Genomic DNA, 24,383 nt, shown 5'->3' on the forward strand with positions numbered 1-24,383 from the left:
TCAGATCTTAAACACAAAAATATCGCTTCTAACAAATATATTCATTTCACAATTTCGTGCCATTTGTTCATCCGTTTCACTCAACGATTGCGGCACTGTGAATTTTTACAACACTGAGAGTCCCTGCAAATTTACAAAACACAACGGACTCGTTTATAAAGAATTATTAACCACAGTCCAAGTGGCCGGTTTTATGATTATTAAACGCGTAAAAGTGCTCCTGGAAATTAATTCGGCAAATTGATTCGCTCGTACGTGCTCTACAATGATAGCCAATTATAATTTCAATGAAAGCAAATTTGTAATTTACACGATATAATAAAATCCACCCCCTTTGCTCGTTCGATGCTTCCATTAACAATAGCATTTTAATTGCGTTATCGCCGCGAGAAATTTTCTAGTCGGTCAAACGAACTGCCGACATATTTTTCACTTTTATCGTTCAAGATAACAATTACAAAAACAAAGAGAAGACGGCGCGTAAAAATTGCCGCTGCAATAATAATCAATCCTATTTATTGTATTAAAATGAATATTTCAGCGACATCGCGAGACTAATCAATTCTGTGTACTGTGTTAAAATAAACTCACCGGTCTGACGATGACCGACCCAATCCACTTAACTCAGAGAAATATCCACCCATAAAATTGAATGCAGGTTTATATTGTGTCGCGGACAGCAGAGACGACTCAATAAAAGTTCGCCGACCCCCGCCAGGGTTAAAGGATGATCATAGGCAGCTCGAGGATCGAAAAAGCTGCCATACGTCGCGGCATTGTTTATTCAGCAACGGTCCATAACTCGTTTAGCAGCGCCGGGCGACTTGCATATCTCCCTTTCGAAATTTTTGATTATCCAGCCGGGACGTTTCTCTAAATTCCGAAACAGTATCCGAGCAGCAGCAGCAGCAGCAGCAACAGCAGCAGCACGGTGAAACGGTGTTACGTCTCGGGCATGACTATTTTATGCGTCATCCGCGAACTCGTAAATACTACGTAAACGATGGCCGCGAAGATAATATTTGTTTTAGGGGCCAGTGAGGGTTTTAGTACCACCAGGATATGGAACTCCCCGGCGCGGTTTATATTTCAGATAAAACTCCGGATTGGTGAATTATTGGTAAATTGTGCCTGGATACTTCGCCCCCCGTGTTCACCGTATTTCGCTGAATCGCGCCCAGCCAGCTTCCCAACTGCCTAATAAAGAAACGGTAGTTGCCTAATCGATTTTAATCCACCTGGAATTTTTTCCCGTTCCGATCGAACGTTTTTTATGCGCCGGCGAACGTGTCTTCGGATGTGTGCTTTGTATACTGCCGAAGCATTTTCGACCGTAACTATTTTTACAGGGGCTGGTGATAAAAAAGAAGACAGTCGACTAATCAATTTTGATCTCGTTAGGACAGGCCATCTTTTTTTTTTATTTCTGCGTAGCGGATGAGTCTTTCATACTTTGCTGAGTTGCATCTAGGGCCATTTTTAATTTGTGTGATAAAGAGACAGAAATTTTTTGGTCAATTTTAATCCATCTATAATTTATTTACTCTAAATATACCTTGGAGGTGTGTTTTTATTTTAGTAGAGCATATGTCCAAAGGGGTCGTTCATATTTTAGTTACATTCACATTTTATTGGCCACCATAACTGTTTTTAGTGTGTCCAATAAAGAATCTAATAAAGTGCCCAATTAGTTTTAATTTCTGCAAGAACCACCTGCCTCTAAATGTGCATGAAACATTATTTTTATAGAACGTATCTTTCGTATTTTTGCGAGTAACGTTTACCATCATATTTTCAAAGAGTTAAACATGGAAAGAAAAATGTATTATCGCCAGATGAGTCCTGCATATTTTACCAAATTGCATTTAAGACTATAACAATTTTGACAAAGCCCACTTAACCCGAAAGAAATTTTGTTTCTATTAGTAATTTTTACCTTCTCAGAATTTTCTAACTTTTAGCATTTTGTATTTTTTGGTAAAGTGTGAATGTTGCTACACTTCTGAAACATACAAATTTTGCTGAGGAATAATATTTCCTAAGAATGTACGTATCTCTAAAAATCGATGAAATATCGGGCGAAGTTTCCCAACTTCTAGCCGCCTGCACGTCTGACCATATTCGAACTCATACTACTTATATTAATCTCCTGAAGGCCCGGAGGAAAAAAACGTTCTTCCCTCAACGGGATGAAAAAAGTTTAATTTTATTAAAACCATCACGCCAGTAAATCTGTCTAAATAATTAACATGTGTTTTCACGGCCTTAGCTTGATCTCATTAAGACCTCCAATTTACATGAAAGGCAGCGATCCTAAGAGGATTAAATACCTCAAAAAGTTTCGCTGCTTTCTTTCTGGCAGCGTCGAACAAGCTGAATCTTCTACATAATTAATAACTGAAGGATCGAGTGACCAAGGTAGCTCATTTGCAATTTTTTATGAAACGTTTATCAAAAAGACACTTCCCAAAATCGAAAGACCATCAAACTGTTTTCAAAAAAATCGATTTTCATCCTTGAGACTCTACCGTTTTTGTTCATAATTTCTACCTAATTCGTTAATTTTACTATTTTACACATATGATTTTTATAACAATCGTGGATAGAAGGTCTCTGTAAATAATATTGAGAGTATGCTAGCGGAATCATAACTTTGCACTAAGTAACTATTTCCATCTGAAAAAATGGGTGTGTATACCCTAAACATTGATAAATACATCCACAAAGTTTACAGTTAATTTGATCGTTACTTTCGCTTTAAAAAATTTCCATAGGAGGCATTATTTTACTAACCTTTGTGTTCCAACTACTATAACTTTATATCAAATCACTATACCTCCACACAAAAAATATGTTTATACTCTCCAAAGATTGTTAAACATATCCACAGAGTTTAAAGTTACTATGTTTATTAACCACGCTTTAAAAAATTCCCAAAAGTCGCTCTACCTGCCACGCTTCCAGAAAACAAGTAAATCCCCTAATCACTGTGTTCCCCTGTGCTTCGGGGAGTATCATGTTTCGAAAAATCTGTTTCTCTTCGACCAACAGTCCCGAGAATGCGGGTATCACAGCTAAAATCAATACGGGTGAGATCCAGCAGTTCTTCGAGGCCTGTGTTACTGGCTGTCGGACCATACGCGGACCCATTCTACTTCGGCCGGCATCGTTTCGGCCGAAATTCGAAATGCCCGGCAGTTAAAGTGAAACGACTTTTGGCCGGTGCGCCCCATAAATTTCCCCGTTCGAATCCCCCCCCCCCCCCCCCATCACAGTCTCGCTTTTGAGCCGTGGCCAGGGCGCAGCCAGTAGTTACAGTCGATAATTTCTCGGGCGGTCGGTACGCGGTTCCACGGCTCTTTGAATTTCTCTCGAGACCCCAAGGTAGAAGAAAAAGAAACACGTACTGGCTCTCTCTGATATGCACCAAGCATACCTGTTCTGTTCATTTTTTCCACGAATTTACACGTTTTACAAGATGGGAAAAAAATTTATTATTAACTTGAAAGGCTTGGTAACAAGTGCCTGCAATTATTTTTAAGATATCCTGTGAACATTTCTTTTAAAACATTTTTAAAGATTGCCCACTTTTCCAGTGTGTTGCCTGGAGGATTTCCTTAAAGGAACGATTTAAAATGAATAATTGCGATCTCACAACTCAATAAAAATTGTTTTGAGTTCTGATCTTAACGGACGAGGTTCCAACATTACGTCCATAAATCTGCATTCAAAAAATTGACGAAGCTACAACAATTTGAAAATTAGGTAGAGCACTTCCTGAATACCGAATGCGTGGAACCGATCGAACTCCAGTCGTGTTTCACATACTAATTGCTCGATCTCAAAATGCACGCGACCAATGGACCCTAAAGTTCGAGAACGCCTTCCATACATCCACAACTTCGATCAGCGTGGCGGTCATGTCAAAACAACTTTTCATTCCAATTTTACAGTCGTCGAACTATTAAAAAGTGGTCGAAATCGAATTTCCGCGGACGGTTGCACTAAATCGCGTGCGGTAATCTGAATCTTGAGTGTGCCGGTACCGAAAAATTCCTGGACACGGTTGAAAGATAAACGAAACCGTGCACGAAAGTCCGATAATAAAAGGAACCGTACTTTCCCTTGAAAAAAATTCCATCCGCCGGCTCCGCGTCCCTTTGAATTTCTCCGGAGACTCGGGGGTAAAAGAAGCGAAGGGTGGAAGGAAGAGAAAAAGAAAAACTAAAAAGAGTAAGCGTTACGTGTATAAGCCGAGATCGACTTCGCGCTCGGGGAGAGACGTGACGATAATTAGTGCCGCTGAGTCTGACGTTCGTGACGAAGAGCGAGAGAGAAAGAGAGAGAGAGAGAGAGAGAGAGAGAGAGAGAGAGAGAGAGAAAGTGGGGGTGGTAACCGCGAAGGGGAAAGAAATGAAAAAGAGCCCGACTTCGATACACGTTTTCCCGTGGAGGAGGGCTCGAGAGATCGAGGACGGTGGTTCAGACGATATTTCGCAGGATTGAGCGATCGTTCCGGATGGGAAAAAATGGTAAAAGTATTTAGCCGGGGTGCGCGCGCGATAAAAGTCGGAAAGTTTTTCGCCGGACTTTTTAATCCGTTTCGCGTTTCAGTCGATGCCGACTTTTTTTTACGCTCGAGGCCTGTTTCCCCTTCGAGGGGAGAGGAATCGATTTTTCAATTACGCTTCCTTAATGCGCGACATCCGCAAAATTTTCTCCAAAAATTTTATCGGTCGATTTAAATAAATCGCAGAGCTACCGTCGTCGAAAATATTACACATTAAAATATTTTAATGGGGGAGTATTTCCACTTCGAGAATTTTAAACGATTCGTGAAATACAAAAATTAGGTTACAGTAAACACACTGTAAAGAAAAAGAAAAACTTCAATTAAACTTTATAGTAGGACCTCGGTTATCCAAACCTTCGATATCTGAAGCCTTCGTTGTTGCAACAAGCTCCAAAATTAAATCAACACTATTTATTGTGCAAATTAACCCTCTGCACTCGAGTGGTGACTCTGAAGCACCACTAGAAATTGTTGTGGCATTATTTCAAAGAGATTACAAAAAATATTACAAAATATCTGTCACATTACAAAATTTTAATTTAATAGATGACGAAACATTTAAATATTATATATAGAAATCGGATCAGTTTCGTACGAATAAAATGAAAATATTGTAAGACGGAAGAAAAATTTAGTTTTAGATTGAAACTAGCGCCGAGTGAAAAGGGTTAAATTAAATGTATGAGTAGTCCTCCACCTTTCTTGCATTTTACAGATCCTGATCAAATTTGGTAGAATTAATATATCAACATAAAAATTAATTTTAAAACCTGAACAAATAATTCCGCCACCCACATATGGATGACAAGGCAGTCAACAATTTCTATTTCGTTACATAACTTTGATTTTATGGAATTTTTCAGGTTTCTAGTTGGGCAGTCAAAGTGTTAACGAAGACTGAATCTGACATTATAATTACGCATTGAATTTATGTTCCTCGAGGAAGCGATATCCTTGCGAAAACTGACTGGGTACGCGTTCGCCGGGGTTCGGTTCGACTCATTAAAAGCGAAAAACGTTTGCGGGTGCTCGAGGGATGGTGAGGAATGAGGGGTTAGGTCTGGGAAGGAAGATAGGTCAATTGCTGTGCGAACGGGGCGAGGAAATGATGCGCCTTGGAACGAGCACGGCCGACAAGTGCGTCCTATCTTGGATTCCTTTTAATTACTGCCACCACGCCGGATATTTGTATCGCCGGGCGACGCTGCTCTTTGTCCCCTAGGCAAGGGGTTGAAGCTGACGGAACAATGGACTCCGCAGTTCTACCTACGGGGATGAACTGCGCGACAGGTGGGGAGGTAAGGAAATATTACGGGAGAATAGGAGCGAGAGAGAGAGAGAGAGAGGGAGAGAGGGGGAGGTACCTCCTCTCGAATTTCGTTCCAGCGCCGGGGATTCCCAGCGACAGATTAATTATAAGAAAAGAAAACGGTTATTGATCGAGGAAACCGGACGGTCTATTATTGGACCGAGTTCCTGGACGGCGATTTCGTGGCCCCTTAAATACCGGCGGTTCGATTGAAATCGGTTGTTAAAGCGCTATTCTTCGGCGAAGACACATTGTTTTCGGATGACTCTTGGATGGAGGATTTGTTGGGTTAGTGTAGATTTAGTAATTTGATAGATTGTGTGTGTTGAACACTAGATTTACGGGACTCGTCAAAATGACGGATTCTAATATTTTTCATTTACGAATATTGAGATTGTAAAGATGCATCGATGAGGAATTATTTAACAAATTGATATCTTTGGATACATATTGTTAAAAAGATGGCCACAAATTTTGATAGATACAATCATGTTATTTTTGTAAAGTAATGTAAAATAGTAATTTTTAGTGCTCCGTAAACCTAGTGTTAAGAAGAGACAAGAGAATGAAAGTTGAATGGTATGTCGATGGGATGTGTGCTTAGAGAATGATGGACGACGATTCTACATTTTTCATGAAATTGTTACGGTAACTGCAAAAACCGGGTCAAAACCAAAATTTTCTACTTTATAGTTTCAACGTATGAAAAGCTCAAACAATTTTGCCACTTGTCAACAAAAATATTAAGGAAGTTTTAAAAACAAAAGAAAAATGGGTACCTATTCATTGACATAAGGGTTTAAAAAATAATATATTCCTCATTACTGAACCAAGTACATTCGTAACAACACTATTATCACGAAATTAATATATAGTCAGAGAATAAAAAAGATCGGATTTTACATGTTCACATAAAAGATATATTCGATGAAAATTGTGGAAAAAATAGGAAAGGAGTCTTAATTGCTTAGTTGTTTAGATGCGACGTTATACCGCAAGCAAAACTGAATGTATAGTGTGTAATAAAGTTTTTTCTGTGACGTTTAGTTACCGAGATAATGGGCGTCGAAAGTTCCTCCGACGAGCAGTCATTATCCCAGTAAGTGGAATTGGCCAGCCATAGTCAGACTCGATTATCTCGAAAACTGAGCGTTGCAGGAGAAAGAATTACTCTACGTTTTCAACACAACTTTAGATGCAGAATTATTCTCTTTCGGTTGATACAACCTGGCTGAATTTTTATGAATTAATTAATATTTATTTTTTATTTAAGCTCTTTAAACTCTTCTCTATGCCTTGCATATTCATTTTACGGCCACAACGAACAAAATTTCTTCGTCGTTCAAAATTTCCTGGAAGAATAAGACAATCCATATCTATTGAATGTCTAAATCATTCTGGCTGTGCATTAAATTTCCCTTTTTTAAAAGCAGCCCCTATAAAGCAACCCTCCGAAGCTGTACTACTTAAATTTGACTGAAAGCGGGACCATAAAGACAGTTTGGAAATGTTTACCGCTAAACCTACCAAGTATTAACAGTATCTGGTAAATATTGCCTTATAAAAATGGCAACCCTAAATTTATTAACATTGTTCGTAATGTTACTAGGGGTGCATTATCAATTCCCGATGGCAATGGCTATAAATTCCTTAAAGCTATGAACTCCGTTATTCAATTTAAAAGTTGTGGGAGTACAATAAAAAATAATATTAAATTTTCAATGATTGCGGGATATAATAATGTCAATTAAACCTTGAAGAGCAACAAACCGAAGGCAGAATCGCCGTCGGCTCTTTCAGCAAGGTTTGCAAATTCCCGTCGCAAGTCACACAATTAAAAGCTCCATAAAATAGTTTCGATTCTCGCGACGATAGGGGGGGGGGGGTGAGATGCGCTCACAGAGGTTATTAATATTGTTCGTAATTTTCGATATAATAATTGCTTGGACGAGGAAATTTATTCCACTGTTCTCCATAAATGAATTTTTACAGTTCCAAAAATCGTAAAATATGAAACCGGTCATTTTGACCGCGCCAGGTTTAGTGTTGAAAGATACTATATTGTTCACAATAATCAGTAGTCGCGGTGCTGATATGCGAATATCAGTTATAATAGTTCTTAACACGTTCACGGACAGTAAAAATTTCAGTGAGCTGCAAAAATGGACAGGCAATTTTTCTTGAAACTAGTTGTACTACCCGAAATCTGATTAGACATAAACAGTAATAATAAGTTAACTGTCATTAGTAATGACACTTGGTCATTACTTTGAAATGTATATTAATTACAAAAACTTAAGGTTGTATAAAATTAAATGAATAAAAATGGGCTTTAAAATTTAAATGCTATAGCATTCATGTCATTTTGCATCACTGTGAAAACGAACGCTATAGCATTCACGTCCGCGACCATGTTAATAGTTATACCATGTTAGTTGTTCTTTCTTATAATAGTAGTGAATAGTTCTCTCCGGGAGTGCGCCGCAGTCAAAGGGTTAACAAAAATCCACTAGACCAAAAAGAAGCAATATTTTGCAGACTCGTCATCACCAGTCCAACCGAATTCTACCCAGAACTCAGTGCATATTCAATACAGCTTAGCACGACTGCACGTTCAAAACCATCAAACTACCCATCACAAATGTCTCCTAAAAACCACCCTCAAGAGAATCCACCCTTTCAACTTTCCAGCAGATTCCCCCCGCTCCCCGCTGCCACATAGCTTACCAGCCCTGCGCTCGACCAAAGCTCGAAGGCAACCCTTTCCAACCGGTGGTGCTCCTCTCTTTATCTTCTTCCTGTGTTCCTGACGGTGTTCTCTTTGTCCCGCTTCGAGCCTCCATTCGGCCGGTACTTCGGACTCTCTCTCCATCATCCCGTTTCTCGCGGCTCTCTTTCGGCGTCGCGCGGAGTTAAACCTCCATTTCTGGTTGCCGCGGAAGCCGCACACGATTCCAGCGGTTGCCAGAAAGAGAAGAGAGAGAGAGAGAGAGAGAGAGAGAGAGGGAGAGGAAGAGTTGGTCGGGCACCACCGCCGTCGCCGCGTTTAAGCCTGCACAGCATACTTTCGCGAGAGAGTGGGGCCCGCCTACGCGATTCCCGAGGCTTGTAGACCGTCCGCAGGGCACCTAACTGTGCAACGGCTGTTTGCCCACGCTACAAACCGCCCCCGCACCTGCCGAAACCGCCTCCCCGCACCTGTACAAGTCCGCCCACGCTCGCCCACGCTCGCCTATACATATTTGCCCGCGGTCGGAGGCGTGGGCGAGACCGGCCACGTTAAAGCAATGAACACGAGTGCATCCCCGAGCGCGATCAAACACCGGCCCGACGGGGCTCCAGCACCCGTGTATCTTCGTTGAAATTGCAAATGGGGGTGGAAGAATGCGGTCTGGTAATGACTCGGACTACAAGGCCCGTGAACCAGTCCCCCCCACCCCCACCCCACCCCTGTCATGACAGAGAGACTAGGCTAGTTCGAGAACCCGGTTTTTCCGCGCAAGCTGAATGTCGTATTGTCTCGGGATTTGAGAGTCGGCTTGCTCTGTTTCCGCGCGATGAGCCGCCGCGCCGCCGCCGCGTTTTCGCCGAATTTTGCGACGGCGAATATTGTGTTCCTTTCTCTTTTTTTCTTTTTTCTTTTTTTTTTTTTCTTGGTTGCCTTGCGCCGGGTTTTCCCGGGGTCTTTAATCATCTTTGGACGGTTCGGAGAGTATGAGATAGCCTTGGGACTTTTATTTTTCCGGATGTGTTTTATTGGAGGGGTTGTTGAACCTGTCAAATATTGCTACTTTTTGGACTGGTGAATTTTTGTGGCCTGTTCAGTAATTCTTTGTGCGATTGGGAACGGGGTGAATTGTTTCGAAACTTTCATTTTTTAAATACCTACTCTGTTTGGGATGGAGGGGTTGTTGCGGTGACATTGTGTCTATCGGTGAGGAAAATATTGCTCCCTCTTACTGTTATACATCTTTTGTACGTTGTAAAATGATTTTTCCGCGTTGGAAGTATGATAAAGTCGTTTTGGACCTTTTATTTTCCGGATGGCATACTATTTTGAGACGGGGGGGGGGTCCTTTTAGGCTTGTGCAGTTATTTAGGGCTCACTAATATTAACTAATTAACCCTTTGCACTCGAAGCTATTTTAACTCCAAAACGAAACATTTCTTCCGACCTGGAATATTTTCCTTCTATATATATATATATATATATATATATATATATATATATATATATAGATATATATATATATATACTGATGTATTTAGTAATTTCTTGAACATAAACAAATTTAACCCCTTAACTTGTACGCTCGAGTTAATTCGAGCGCGCTAAACAGGCCAAACTGTGCACACTCGAGATAATTCGAACAGCGTTGTATTTTATGCTGCTGTAATTTTTCACACTCGAATATAATCGAGAATTGGAAATAACAATGCGAAAGCAAAGAAGAAAATTGTTTTATTCATATTTATCATTTACATGGGATTGTAAGCTATAACACTTATTTATTCAAGAATAAAATATAACCTTTTTCCATGGAACAAAAGCGCAGTGTATCAAAAATTGATTTTTTTTTGGCCGGTTTTAAAAAAAAACTGTACGTTAAGGGGTTAATAATATAAAAAATACACAGCAATTTTTAGTGGCGCCTTTATATCAAGCAAAATACAGTAATTCCGCATGCAAAACTGAGTTCAAACTATGGAAGCAAGATTTCTTCCGGGACTCTTCAGACAATCAAGTCCGACTATGGCTGACCAATTCCACTTAGTAGTACAATGGACCATTCATCGGACGAACTTTCGACATCCATTATCTCAATAACTAAACGTCGCAGAGCAACAAGAATGTAATAAATATTAACCTCTCACTTTTGCTTCCAAAATACAGTCGTATCCAAACAAACAATTAAGACTACGAATATTCATCGATTTCGACCGAATGTGTCCACCACGAGATCCGACGAGGGGAATACAAGTTCGAAGGGAGACAAAAAGGAAGCAGGGAAAAAGAGAAAAGTTTGGGAACGAAGATAAAGAGACGGAGAAAGAGGTGGAGCACCTGGTGTACCCGTAGAAAGGGTTGCCAAGGAGCTTTGGGCAAGCAGAGTGCGGGGGTGGTAATCCGGCCCGCGGACCGACCGGCGGGGGAGTTTTCTAATTTGAATGTTTGATGTCGGATCGCCTTTTGTTTCCGGTCCGGGCCACCGCCGCGGCTGCTGCGAGAAGAAATAAGAGCAGTTACACACACACACACACACACACCCTGGCCCACCCCCTCGGCGGCTACCCTTTCTGCCTTATATCCATTGTTTCCCACCCGATACCCCGTCCTATTCTCTCTCTCTCTTTCTCTCTCTCTCTCTCTCTCTCTCTCTCTCTCTATTTCTCTTTCGGCTCGCATTCGTGACCCCGTACCCGCCACTTTGCTAGCGATGGGATCAACCGTGTCACGAGTTACGGGCGAGTCGATACTATTCGAGCCCAACCCCCGCGCACCACCCACGCATAGTTCGCTGAGGAATGGCACTTGGGAGTGTAATTGAAACTCCGGCGCGAACTTCCGATGGCTCCTACGGGACGCGATAATTGGACGGTCTAATGGCCCGACTCTGTTTTCCGCAGCGGTCGGATACTTCGGATTTTTCCGAAGCCGTTTCCAACCGAAGGGGGGCGTTGATAAAAATTGCTGTTCGAAGCGGGATGCTGATATTGCGTTCAGTGTTATGGCCCGGCTGGGAATCCCCAGGAATGCTGAGAGTCTCGGGCAATCTCCACCGCCGACGGTGTTACGACAGAGTGTCTTAAGGCGTGGTGCTTAGTTGACAATCTGGGAGAACGCGACCTACAGCAATTTTTTCCTGAAAGATGCACCATTTTTTAAAACGACTGTCTTACTGAAAAATACATGTATTGGACAGCTGCTAGCAATTTTTGTGCTGCTTTTTTTTTGTCGTGGTTAGTTAATCCGAAAGAACGCGACCATTAGCAATTTCTTTCCGAAAAATGCAATATTCTTTTAAAACGACTATCTTAGTTAAAAGTACTTATATTTTACAGCTTTTAGTCATTCTTGTGTTGATTTGTTGTCGTGGTTAGTTAATCCGAAAAAACGCGACCATTAGCAATTTCTTTTTCTGAAGAAATGCAATATTCTTTTAAAACGACTATTTTAGTTAAAAGTACTTATATTTTACAGCTTTTAGTAATTTTTGTGTCGCTTTTTTGTCGCGGTTAGTTAATCCGGAAGAACGAACGCGAGCAATGACAATTTTTTTCTAAAAATATTGCACATTTTTTAAACGAGAATCTTAGTTAAAAATACATTTATTGGACAACTTGCAGTAATTTTTGTGATGCCTTTTTGTCGCGCTTAGTTAATCCGAAAGAACGCGATCATTAGCAACTTTTCTTCTGAAAAGAATGCAATATGTTTTAAACGAGAATCTTAGTTAAAAATACATGTATTGGACAGCTTTTAGTAATTTTTGTGCTGCTTTTTTTTTGTCGTGGTTAGTTAATCCGAAAGAACGCGACCATTAGCAATTTCTTTCCGAAAAATGCAATATTCTTTTAAAATGACTATCTCAGTTAAAAGTACTTATATTTTACAGCTTTTAGTCATTCTTGTGTTGATTTTTTGTCGTGGTTAGTTAATGCGAAAAAACGCGACCATTAGCAATTTCTTTTTCTGAAGAAATGCAATATTCTTTTAAAACGACTATTTTAGTTAAAAGTACTTATATTTTACAGCTTTTAGTAATTTTTGTGTCGCTTTTTTGTCGCGGTTAGTTAATCCGGAAGAACGAACGCAAGCAATGACAATTTTTTTCTAAAAATATTGCACATTTTTTAAACGAGAATCTTAGTTAAAAATACATTTATTGGACAACTTGCAGTAATTTTTGTGATGCCTTTTTGTCGCGCTTAGTTAATCCGAAAGAACGCGATCATTAGCAACTTTTCTTCTGAAAAGAATGCAATATGTTTTAAACGAGAATCTTAGTTAAAAATACATGTATTGGACAGCTTTTAGTAATTTTTGTGTTGCTTTTTTGTCGCGCTTAGTTAATCCGAAAGGACGCGACCATTAGCAATTTTTTCTGAAAAAATGCAATATTCTTTTAAAACGACAGTCTTAATTAAAAGTACGTATATTTTACAGCTTCTACCAATTTTTGTGTTGGCTTTTTGCCGCGGTTAGTTAATCTGAAAGAACGTGACCGTTAGAAATTTTTTCTGAAAAAATACAATATTCTTTGAAAAGAGTACCTTAATTAAAATTACTACATGTTGTAAAATATATGTACCTTCTAGTAAGGTTCTCGTTTGAAATAAAATTCCACTCACTTGTTCGGGAAAAATTGCTAATTATCACGTTTCGTTTAAATTGTTAACTAAGCTGGACCCTTCAGAAATTGTTTCGGCAGTTAAGCCATTTTATTTTCACTGTAGTGTTTGCGGCGTTCTCTAATAATTGAAAGGTGCAAAAGTGTTTTCGGTTTGAATCTGCTTTAATCAATTGAGATCGGGCTTATGAGACTCTTTAGGAAATGGTTAAGACGATTTTAAAGCTAGAATGCGGATTTTTATGCGAACGAATACTTTTAAAACTTTCCGGGACTAATTTATGGAAATTGGAATCGGAAAGAAATTTTGTTCCACTGCCAAGGGTTCCAGTAGTTTATGAGGAGGATAAAAATTCCATTGGATATTTTTTTTCAACGTTTCACCGTCGTTTCGGGAGTATAAAATCGTTGTCAGTGCACCTGTTGTCCGCAGACTATTAAAATTATTCCACTAATTGATCGTATTGGAAACAGAAGAAGAATCTATTTCGCAATTTCAGTAAAAATTGGTACAATTCAATCGATTACATCGAGTATCTGCGAATAACTTTTGCTCGCTCTGTCAAGTATAGAATAGTTTCACTATTCGAAATAACAGAAAAGCCTTTCAATTTAGATCTATCATGTTATAGAACGAATAGTGCGTGGGGAGTCGTGATAACGTTTCGGGTAGCGTGACATGTTAAAAATAAAACAGCGATCTCTGTCGATATTTCAGTGACGAGATGCAGTCTTCAATTGTCATTTCGCGTATCGGATATATCCACAGAAAAACATTTTGTTTATTTTATCACGAGGCTGTATAATATTTTTATCCGCCAAAAGAACACAGAGTTGTTCCAAATATCGACCAATCTTGTTATATTCCATGGAAAAACGGCCGCTTTACAAACACCTCACAATGCTCCAGCTACTGTTCATGTCAAAAATAAAACAATACCTTCTAGAACATAAAATGGTAAACCCTGCCCGTCAAACTTTTGTTTGGTTTATTAAATGCATGTGTAACATTTTTCCCCGTCAAACAAGCGGAACGGAATCATTAATTTATATACATCCGTGGTAATTTAAAAACATGCCACATGTTCGTGTTAAAAATAAAATAATGGTTGTTAAGAAAAATGCATAGTGGCAGATCCACACAGAATATTTTTCCAAGTACTTCAAACTCCTATTTATCTTGCTAATTAAAATATGATATTTTAGAAACACTTAAAAATGTTTTCTTTGTTATTTCTGTTAAAAATAATATAATTTTTTTTAAGAAATTCATAGTGGCCACGTACAAAATTTTTCCAAGTACTTCAAACTCCTATTTATCTTGCTAATTAAAATATAATATTTTAGAAACACTTGAAAATGTTTTCTTTGTTATTTCTGTTAAAAGTAAAATAATTGTTTTGAGGAAATTCATAGTGGCCACGTACAAAATTTTTCCAAGCACTTTAAATTCCTATTTATCTTGCCAATTAAAATCAAATACGATAGAAACACTTGAAAATGTTTTCTTAGCTATTTCTGTTAAAAATAAAATAATTGTTTTGAGGAAATTCATAGTGGCCACGTACAAAATTTTTCCAAGCACTTTAAATTCCTATTTATCTTGCCAATTAAAATCAAATACGATAGAAACACTTGAAAATGTTTTCTTAGCTATTTCTGTTAAAAGTAAAATAATTGTTTTGAGGAAATTCATAGTGGCCACGCACAAAATTTTTCCAAGCACTTTAAATTCCTATTTATCTTGCCAATTAAAATCAAACACGATAGAAACACTTGAAAATGTTTTCTTACCTATTTCTGTGAAAAATATAATAATTGTTTCAAAGATATGCATAGTGGCAGATCCACGCACAAAATTTTTCCAAGTATTTTAAACTACTATTTATCTTGCTAATTAAAATCAAATACTTTAGAAGCACTTGAAAATGTTTTCTTAGCCATTTCTGTTGAAACCAAAATAATCTGCTCAAAAATAAAATGGAGAACTGATTTGTTAAATCTTTGTTCGTTTCATCGGATACGCGTATAATATGCTCTCGAAGAAAAAATGCAAAAAAGTACTTTGAATTCGACGCTGCCTCGCAATACGATTGAAAGAATGGCGGTCAAGCACTATTTTATGGAACCCAGGAAGAGCGTGTATATAATATGTTTGTGCGCCAATAGACCAAAAAATATTTTCCATCTCGTTATTCGATTGCGCGAGACCGGTGGCTAAGAACACGGGGAAAAAAGTTCGCTAATTGGTCCAATAAAAATTCGAATAATAATCCCCGTCGAAAGTTCAATGAAAAGAGGAGGACTTCCCAGTTACCATTCCCGAATATCTGTATCGAATATTCGCGAAAATTCCGGGCCGACGATTATTACGACCACCGAAATCGAATAATGTTTGGAGCAGGGTCCTCGATTAACCGAGTCGCCGATTATCCGTGCACACACACACACACACACTCTCCCTCTCCCTCTCCCTGGATTGTCCCCGTGCTCAACAAAAGGAAACAGTGTTCACAATATTCTTTTGTTCGTTGTTTATTCGTTACTTTGTCACTTCCGGACACAATGGCTCTCTGTTAAGCTATACCGATGATGAAAGATCGTTACGATGGAAACACTTTCAAGCGCAAACTTCGCGGATCGAAGCAACATCGGCGCGTGTATAATATATATAGATGTAGATGCACGGTGTATTGTGTAGAATAAAATGCATCCAACGGCATATAAAGAACCCATTGTGCATAGAGAATATGCTTTTAATCGTTCCCTTTCAGCTACCAATTTACGCAACCCCGTCGTGTCCCACATTAAATCGGTTAATAGAGGCACCAGCTCGATTTAGAAAACTCGAAACCGATCTTTGTGTAAAAAAAAAGAAAACGAAAACCAATTGCTATAAACACTACTCGACTGCGAGTGCATTTATGACGTAATACTATTTTAGGGAGGATTGATACGATTCTGAAGTCACTGTTGCTGTAAGGAAATTTAGAACAAAGGGAAATGCACTGTCGTTCGACTTTGAGTGCTCTAAAACAATATCTAGTCGTGTTTCGTTGAATATAAATTTATATGTTCATCATTTACTGCAACATTTTGCGTAGGTCATCGACCTTTACATTTTTTGGCGGAGAATGCTTATCATCAGACTGCAGAACTTTATGTAAAATAAAAGTTTATGAACTACTTATGTCAAAATGAACTTCGGCACACTAGCCCTGTGTCTGAGGGTCGTTTAGTTTAGATCCAGCATAAAAATCATGCTGCCTCATCACTGGACTGCGGATTTTATGCATTTCTGGCGAGAATGGGTAGATGGAACGAAAAATAGAAGAAACATCAGACGGATTTAATATCACTGGTACGTTACCAAAAATGTACCCGAACGTACCATTCCCTATTAAAATTATAGAGAGAGGAAATAAATTTTTATGCAACTCCCCCTCCCTATTGATACAGACAATTTTGATATTGTGTAAAGATCCTACTCATGTCTAAACAGCAGATATACTCACATCTCATAAAAATGTCTAAAATGAACCAAGAAAAAGAATGTATCTGAAATTATTTTTCTAAACAATTCTGAATAGAATCGACCCCTGCTAATCGTCCCCTGAATGGAGGAAAGAAACTTCTATTTTTCTTAAAATCATCTCACATCTTATAAAAATGTCTAAACTGAACCAAGAAAGAGAATATATCACAAATTACTTTTCTAAACAATTCTGAATAGAATGAACCCCTGGTAATCATCCCCTGAATGGGGGAAATAAAATTCTATTTTGCTTAAAATCACCTCACATCTTATAAAAATGTCTAAAATGAACCAAGAAAGAGAATATATCACAAATTACGTTTCTAAACAATTCTGAATAGAATCAACCCCAGCTAATCATCCCCTAAATGGAAGAAATAAAATTCTATTTTGCTTAAAATCATCTCACATGTCATAAAAAATGTCCAAAATGAACCAAGAAAGAGAATATATCACAAATTACTTTTCTAAACAATTCTGAATAGAATCAACCCCTGCTAATCATCCCCTGAATGGAAGAAATAAAATTCTATTTTGCTTAAAATCACCTCACATCTCATAAAAATGTCTAAACTGAACCAAGAAAGAGAATATATCACAAATTACTTTTCTAAACAATTCTGAATAGAATGAACCCCTGGTAATCATCCCCTGAATGGGGGAAATAAAATTCTATTTTGCTTAAAATCACCTCACATCTCATAAAAATGTCTAAAATGAACCAAGAAAGAGAATATATCACAAATTACTTTTCTAAACAACTCTGAATAGAATCAACCCCTGCTAATCATCCCCTGAATGGTAGAAATAAAATTCTATTTTGCTTAAAATCATCTCACATCTCATAAAAATGTCTAAAATGAACCAAGAATGAGAATATATCACAAATTACTTTTCTAAACAATTCTGAATAGAATGAACCCCTGGTAATCACCCCTAAATGGAAGAAATAAAATTCTATTTTGCTTAAAATCACCTCACATCTCATAAAAATGTCTAAAATGAACCATAAAGAGAATATATCACAAATTACTTTTCTAAACAACTCTGAATAGAATCAACCCCTGCTAATCATCCCCTGAATGGAAGAAATAAAATTCTATTTTGCTTAAAATCATCTCACATGTCATAAAAAATGTCTAAACTGAACCAAGAAAGAGAATATATCACAAATTACTTTTCTAAACAATTCTGAATAGAATCAACCCCTGCTAATCATCCCCTAAATGGGGGAAATAAAATTCTATTTTGCTTAAAATCACCTCACATCTCATAAAAATGTCTAAACTGAACCAAGAAAGAGAATATATCACAAATTACTTTTCTAAACAATTCTGAATAGAATGAACCCCTGGTAATCATCCCCTGAATGGAAGAAATAAAATTCTATTTTGCTTAAAATCACCTCACATCTCATAAAAATGTCTAAACTGAACCAAGAAAGAAATCGTATCTTAAATTAATTTTCTAAACAATTCTGAATAAAATCAACCCCTGCTAATCATCCCCTGAATGGAGGAAAGAAAATTCTGCTTAAACTACAATTCTTCTGCAATTCTAGCCCACAAAAATCGGAGGACACCCAAACCCTAATCTCCCCAATAAACTTACTTATTTTCGGAGCCTCTCAGGTGACGTTTGCACAAACATTCTCAAGCTCGGCGAGCGATGAGAACGTTCGAACGAGATGAAACGTGTCGCCTAAAATCTACTACGGACCGCAAGGTGCAACCAGTCCCCACTAATCACCACGGACCCCCCGTGTAAATGAAGTTGAAGTAAAGTTTGATGGGACTTTTACGGTCGGCTGTAACCCGATAAAACCCTTAACGAGCAGAAGAGGGGTGTCGTCTCCCGTTGAAATTTCCATCCATCGGATCGGTGAAAAATCTACAGTCGCGTCCGGCGACGTTGTTTTCGAGAGAGACGCTCGTCCGCGCGGCGATTTTTTCCATTCGCGGCACGTCGCGCGATAATGCCAATTAACTCCGTGTAAATGGTAATACAGGACAACGTGGGTCCAGGGAACGGTGTAACCGGATGCCTGCAGCCGTAGCGGTAACGGCCGCCCCTAAAAACGTCGTAAAGGTTATTTTGCGAGCTCTATCTTTTCCCACGTTCGCCACTTAGCGTCCGTTCCCGAGCGTCGCCCGGCCTGGATTTCGCTCGCACGTACCAGAACCCGCGTAAAATCCGCGACACCGCCGCGAGTAACTCACCTAACCCGGCACCTACAACCCCCTTCGACCCTCTGCAACCCCCCTATTCCGTGTACCCTTCCTCCAACGCCATTTAAATGCTAATGCCGTTTTCTCGCGAGCGCGCGCACACAACCGTGGACCAACAGGCCTCGTTTTCTGATCGCAAGAATTTGTCCCAGGAACGAAATTTTCTCGTGCGAGCATGGCGGAAGGTTGTTCTGATGGTTCGGCGACCTTCAATCTAGCGGCGAAAATTGGGCAATGCGGAAATTTGGAGAGTCTCGAAACCTCTTTTCGATTCAGCACCCCTTTTACGCGAGGTCGACGTTGATGTATATTTTCAAGGTTAAGGATGTGATTGATATAATTTTTTCGCATTTTTGCCTCATTCTGCAAGGCTTCAGCTTTATTTTAAAACTGGATTGACCTCTCTATCTTAATTATTCGAAAAGTTGTCGAATTTTTTGACAAAAGTGATCCTAGTGTGAGCTGGTTTAACTGAAGGAAGAACTGTTTTAGAAGAGGTCAACTTTACTTTTATTCCCAAGGTCAAGGACATATTCAGCACAATTTTTCCTGATTCTTGTCTTATTCTGCAAGGCTTCGGGTTCACTTGACGAAAGGATTCATCCCTCTATCTTAATTATTTCAAAAGCTGTACAATTTTTTGACCAAAGATGTCCCAGTGTGAGCTAGTTTAAATTAATCAAGACCTGTTTTAGAAGAGGTTAACTTTACTTTTATTCCCAAGGTCAAAGACATATTCAGCACAATTTTTCCTGATTCTTGTCTTATTCTGCAAGGCTTCGGGTTTACTTGACGAAAGGATTCATCCCTCTATCTTAATTATTTCAAAAGCTGTACAATTTTTTGACCAAAGATGTCCCAGTGTGAGCCAGTGTGAATAAAAGAAGCTTTAGGAGAGGTCAACTTCTATTTTATTTCCAAGGTCAAGGTTGTGATTGACATAATTTTTTCTGATTCTGGTCTTATTTTGCAAGGTTTCAGCTTTAATTTTAAAAAAATTTCATCCCTCGATCTTAACTATATCAAAAGTTGTACAATTTTTAAACAATTACGGTCCCAATGGTGTCAATTACTTTGAATATTTTTCAAAGGGTGGCGATAGGGGGTGAGAAATAATTCGAAAGCCATCGATTTCTCAAAAAAATTTTTGTGAACTAGATGTTTTAAGAGAAAAAGAATTCTAGATTTTGTCGCAGAGTTGTTTCCACCCTTCCAATTCGGATTACGTCACGAATAGAAAAACAGATATGCATTATGGACTGTGTAGATGCTTTCGGGTGAGGTCGTACTAGATTTTCGATCTCATGCGATACACGTTGGTCGTGTATGTGTATGTGTGTTGGTCGTGGTACTTGTTTCAGTCCGTTTTTAACGGGGCTGAGCTGTTCTTGCGTCGAAGAAATCACTATGTCGGTCAATTCGTTGTAGTATTTCCGAGCTACGACGCTATCATTTCACATCGAAATGCGATCTACGGGTTCGGTCGAATGCGTTGTCGCAAGAATGGTTCAAAACACGTTACAAACGATTGGGAACAAGTGGGACGAACAGTGTGTGCCGCATGCGATCGAAAATCGCGTACAACAGCTCCCTGGAGCATATCGTTCATAATACAGCTCGAGTTTTTGTTTGCACTATAATTCGATTTTACAGAGTTCAATCGCCCCTATCTTCTTTCTCGTTCAATGTCTCAAGGTTAAAACCCACCTAAAAGAAGTTTTAACAAAATTTGCATAATTTTATCCTGCCGCCGGAACTGCGTAAAAATGTTTTCCAAAAAACCCACAGTTTACGAACTGTTTTCAACAAAAAATTGTACAACTTTTGATACAATTAGGGTGGCGAAACTTTTATAAAGTGAAGTGAAAATGTTGCGGAATATGTGAGAAAAAGGGGAAAAGTGTCGAAGAAGGGCTCGACCTTGAAAATGTTTATCGAAGTTGACCTTTCTTCGGAAAAGTTTCTGTAGGTCCATGTAAACTTCATTTCTGGACATGTCCTACCATATTTCCTATACATTTTGCACGACCTAAAGAATTTATTTTGTTCCTGAAAATGTTTTAAAAAGTCCCACTGAATTATAAAAATCGATTCTTTTAATCTCCATCCTGCAATTATGATCCAGTCAGTATCTATGCATACTGACATCACAGTGAATCACTAAAACAGCTACACAGAAAAATACAAAATAATTTCTTTATGCAAGTTACAACACTCTTCTCTTGCGATTCTTTTCTCAACCCAGAGCCACGAACATCCTCTGAAAGGATCGATAGTATAATAGAATGAGCGTGTCGCCGATTCGCAAGAAACAAATCAAAACTGTGAAAAGTAAAGTCCGCGGCGGTAGCAGATTGGAAAAGCGAGAGCCAGGCGAAGCCATAAACGTCACAATGTTTCAGTAGTCGCATCGATCGCTCGGGGGAGGGGGGGGGGGGGGGGAGGGGGGGAAGGTCCGATGTACTAAAGTACCAAATGACATTAGACATCGATAAAGTCCCATTCGACGGATACTTAATATCCGAGTGCCTTGTCGTAAGTCTCGATCACCGACGTTCCCCCCATACCCCTAACCGTTCGGGAATGAGAGAGAGAGAAGAGGATGAGGGGGGGTGTGCAACAGAGACGGGGGACGCTGGAAACAGGGTAGCTTGCGAGTTTTTCCCGGTTAGACGGGGATTCGTCTTACAGAAATGTGCACTTTAGAGCGATGATAAAAACCGGGGGAGAGCCGGCTATCCTCTCCCCGTTCCCGGTTCGAAACCTACTTCCGTCGCCTTTCACCCCTTTTTGCTTCCTCGCCTCTGCTCGCGACACTTCTCTCGATTTCGTATCGGATCGCCTGTCTGGATTTCGATGTTGACGTCCGACGGTTTTCGGGCCCGTAAACCCTCCTACCATATAAATGGTAATCTTACACGGATCCGAGCCGGGGTTGAAATCTTGCTCCGGGAAGCGAGCACAACCCCTGTCAATTCTGTAATCCACATCCCCGCAGTCGTTAAGTGGCCAATTAAAACCGTCGCTCAGACCGGTGTGAAATATTTCGCTGTCGCGTGAGCTTAATTCTCTTCAACCCCCTCTTCTCTATCGAACAGTTTCCTGTCACAAATGCTTGATCCTCTTCAACCCCTATAGAATATTTTTACACGATGTTTCACCATCTTCAACCCCTGTGGAATGTTCTGATGTTTCTCGAATTTGATTTTCTACGTTTCATTTACTTCAACCCCTATGAATTGTTTTGCTGTTACGTGACCTTCATTTTCTTCAACCCCTCACCTGTCAAACATTTCGTTGTTCCATGGATTTTCTTCAACCCCTTGCTGTTTAATATTGCACACGGGTGCTCCTAATTCCTTTCAACCCTCATACCTCCCCCAGGGTGAAAATTCACCCCTTTCTCTTGTTATAGATACTTTAAGACATTTCATTTCTTTCTGTTTATGCTCTATTTCTTTAATTTACTGTTGGATTAAATAAACTTTATATTAAATAAACTTTTATACTTTATTTTGACTATTTAAATACTCTTGGCTGACGTTGCATATGCATGTGTTATATCATTGAAAGGTGTATTTTGAAACTGATGTACCTTAATATTTGTTCAAGCGAAAATTATTTTTCGAGAATTGTGAGTAAATCCTAAATGTTCTCGTTACATGTTGAAAAAGATATGCATAAATGCAGACAGACGTGAACAGGAATGAAATTATTCTCGGACGGTGTACGAAGCACCGTAAGTCACACGTTTAGTGGAGCACAGAATAGCCTATCTTCTTTAACTCTTACCTTCCTCCTCGCTACCACAAAAAGTGCCTCTAAAACTCTTGAACCTACCACCTTAAAATCGAAGAAGCTAGCCAAACATCCAACTAAAAACGTTTACAAAAATACGCATACTCCTGAGCAAATCCTGAATGGAACACAACCCTCACAGAACTTCACCAAACAATAAATATACTATTAACTGTTACATCAGAAAAATTGCAAACAAGCTTGGAAGAAAAATAATCGTCTTCGGAAAATCGTTAGAATATCGAAAAACTTGGTGTCTACGTATGATCGTACTTTTCTGAAAACACGAACCAACAATTTTTCTCAAACACTCTCAAACGTTACAAATTTTCTGACTATTACCTCGGAAAAATTTGTAAGTCGGAACAGCAGCGCGTTCGGAAGAACAATAATCGTTCCGAGGCAATCTTCGAGTTTCGAATCGTCGAAAATCAGGCATCTGCTTATCATTCAGTGCATCGTGGATTCCCTAAGGAAGCAGCGGCCGGGCCGTCCGGCCCCACATTTCAATTCCTATTTTCCAGAAGCTTTCCCTCCGGCCAGATAACACCGAGGCCGAGGGGTTTTGATATCTCCGAGTTCCCATCAGGATTGTTTCTCCTCGAAATTCCCTCGGAACTTTCCACGGAATCGTGTGTACACCCCGTGCATCATGCGAGAAGGGGTTTCGCGGGGGACGGGAGGGGACGTCAAGGGGGGTCAAGTATTCCGAAACGGTGAAATGGCTACGAAGAGAGAGAGAGAGAGAGAGAGAGAGAGAGAGAGAGGCCAAACCCGTCTGCGAGCTATTTCGGGGCAGGACGCGTCCGACCGCTCGATCTTCTACGCTCCGGAAGGTCGCGAGGCTTAAAGCTGTTGTGCGGTGAGGTTTAAGGTGTGCTTTGTCCCGCGAGCACGATATTCTCAGCTAATTTTGGAATTTTCACACACTTTCGCATGTCTTAAACGTGTGCAGAAATCTGTTGAAAGACGATGGAAACGAAACTGTCCTCGAATCTCAAGTCCTTGGACACCTCAGGCTAACCATTAAATATTTCTGACATGAAACTGAGGAACTTTTCACTATTACAATTTTTTCCACAGCTTTTTGTACCCTTCAAGTGTACATAGAAATTTTTAGACACGTGGAAAATCGAAATTGACGAAACAGGAATTTTTTCAATTGTTTTTTATATGTCAAGTGTACCAGACTTAGTTACGATATTTAGGTCAATTCTAGAATTTTTCTGGCACAAAAGTGCGAAAGCTGAGGCTATTAGAATAATGTCTATATATTTTCGCATGTTTCAGGAATGTATGGAAATTTTTTCAGCGAGGTCAAATAAAAATTGAGCTTTTTATAAGCGATCGAGTGAATCTTTGATGTAACAGGAACTATTTAAAGGACTGTCGACTTTAAATTTACTGTAGACTCTCCACATAGATGTATCTTCTACATAGTAACACCCTTTTTCGGTAGAAACTTCCAGAAAATTATTTAAAAACATACTTTTGCCCAAAATGTTTAACGGAAGCATTCTGTAAATGCTAATTGTACTTTCGATCTTTAAAAACTCATTACGACGCTCATTTACATTTTCGGACTGAA

General features: G+C 39.2%; 1 protein-coding gene across 1 annotated transcript in view; it reads right to left on the reverse strand.

Annotated features, from left to right (window-relative positions):
• The window catches only part of LOC143360329 (uncharacterized), a 190,153-nt gene that overhangs the window by 161,474 nt on the left and 4,296 nt on the right, over positions 1-24,383 (reverse strand). The window lies entirely within an intron of this gene.

The sequence above is a fragment of the Halictus rubicundus genome, chromosome 1, assembly GCF_050948215.1.
Source record: "Halictus rubicundus isolate RS-2024b chromosome 1, iyHalRubi1_principal, whole genome shotgun sequence".
Classification (NCBI taxonomy): Eukaryota; Metazoa; Arthropoda; class Insecta; order Hymenoptera; family Halictidae; genus Halictus; species Halictus rubicundus.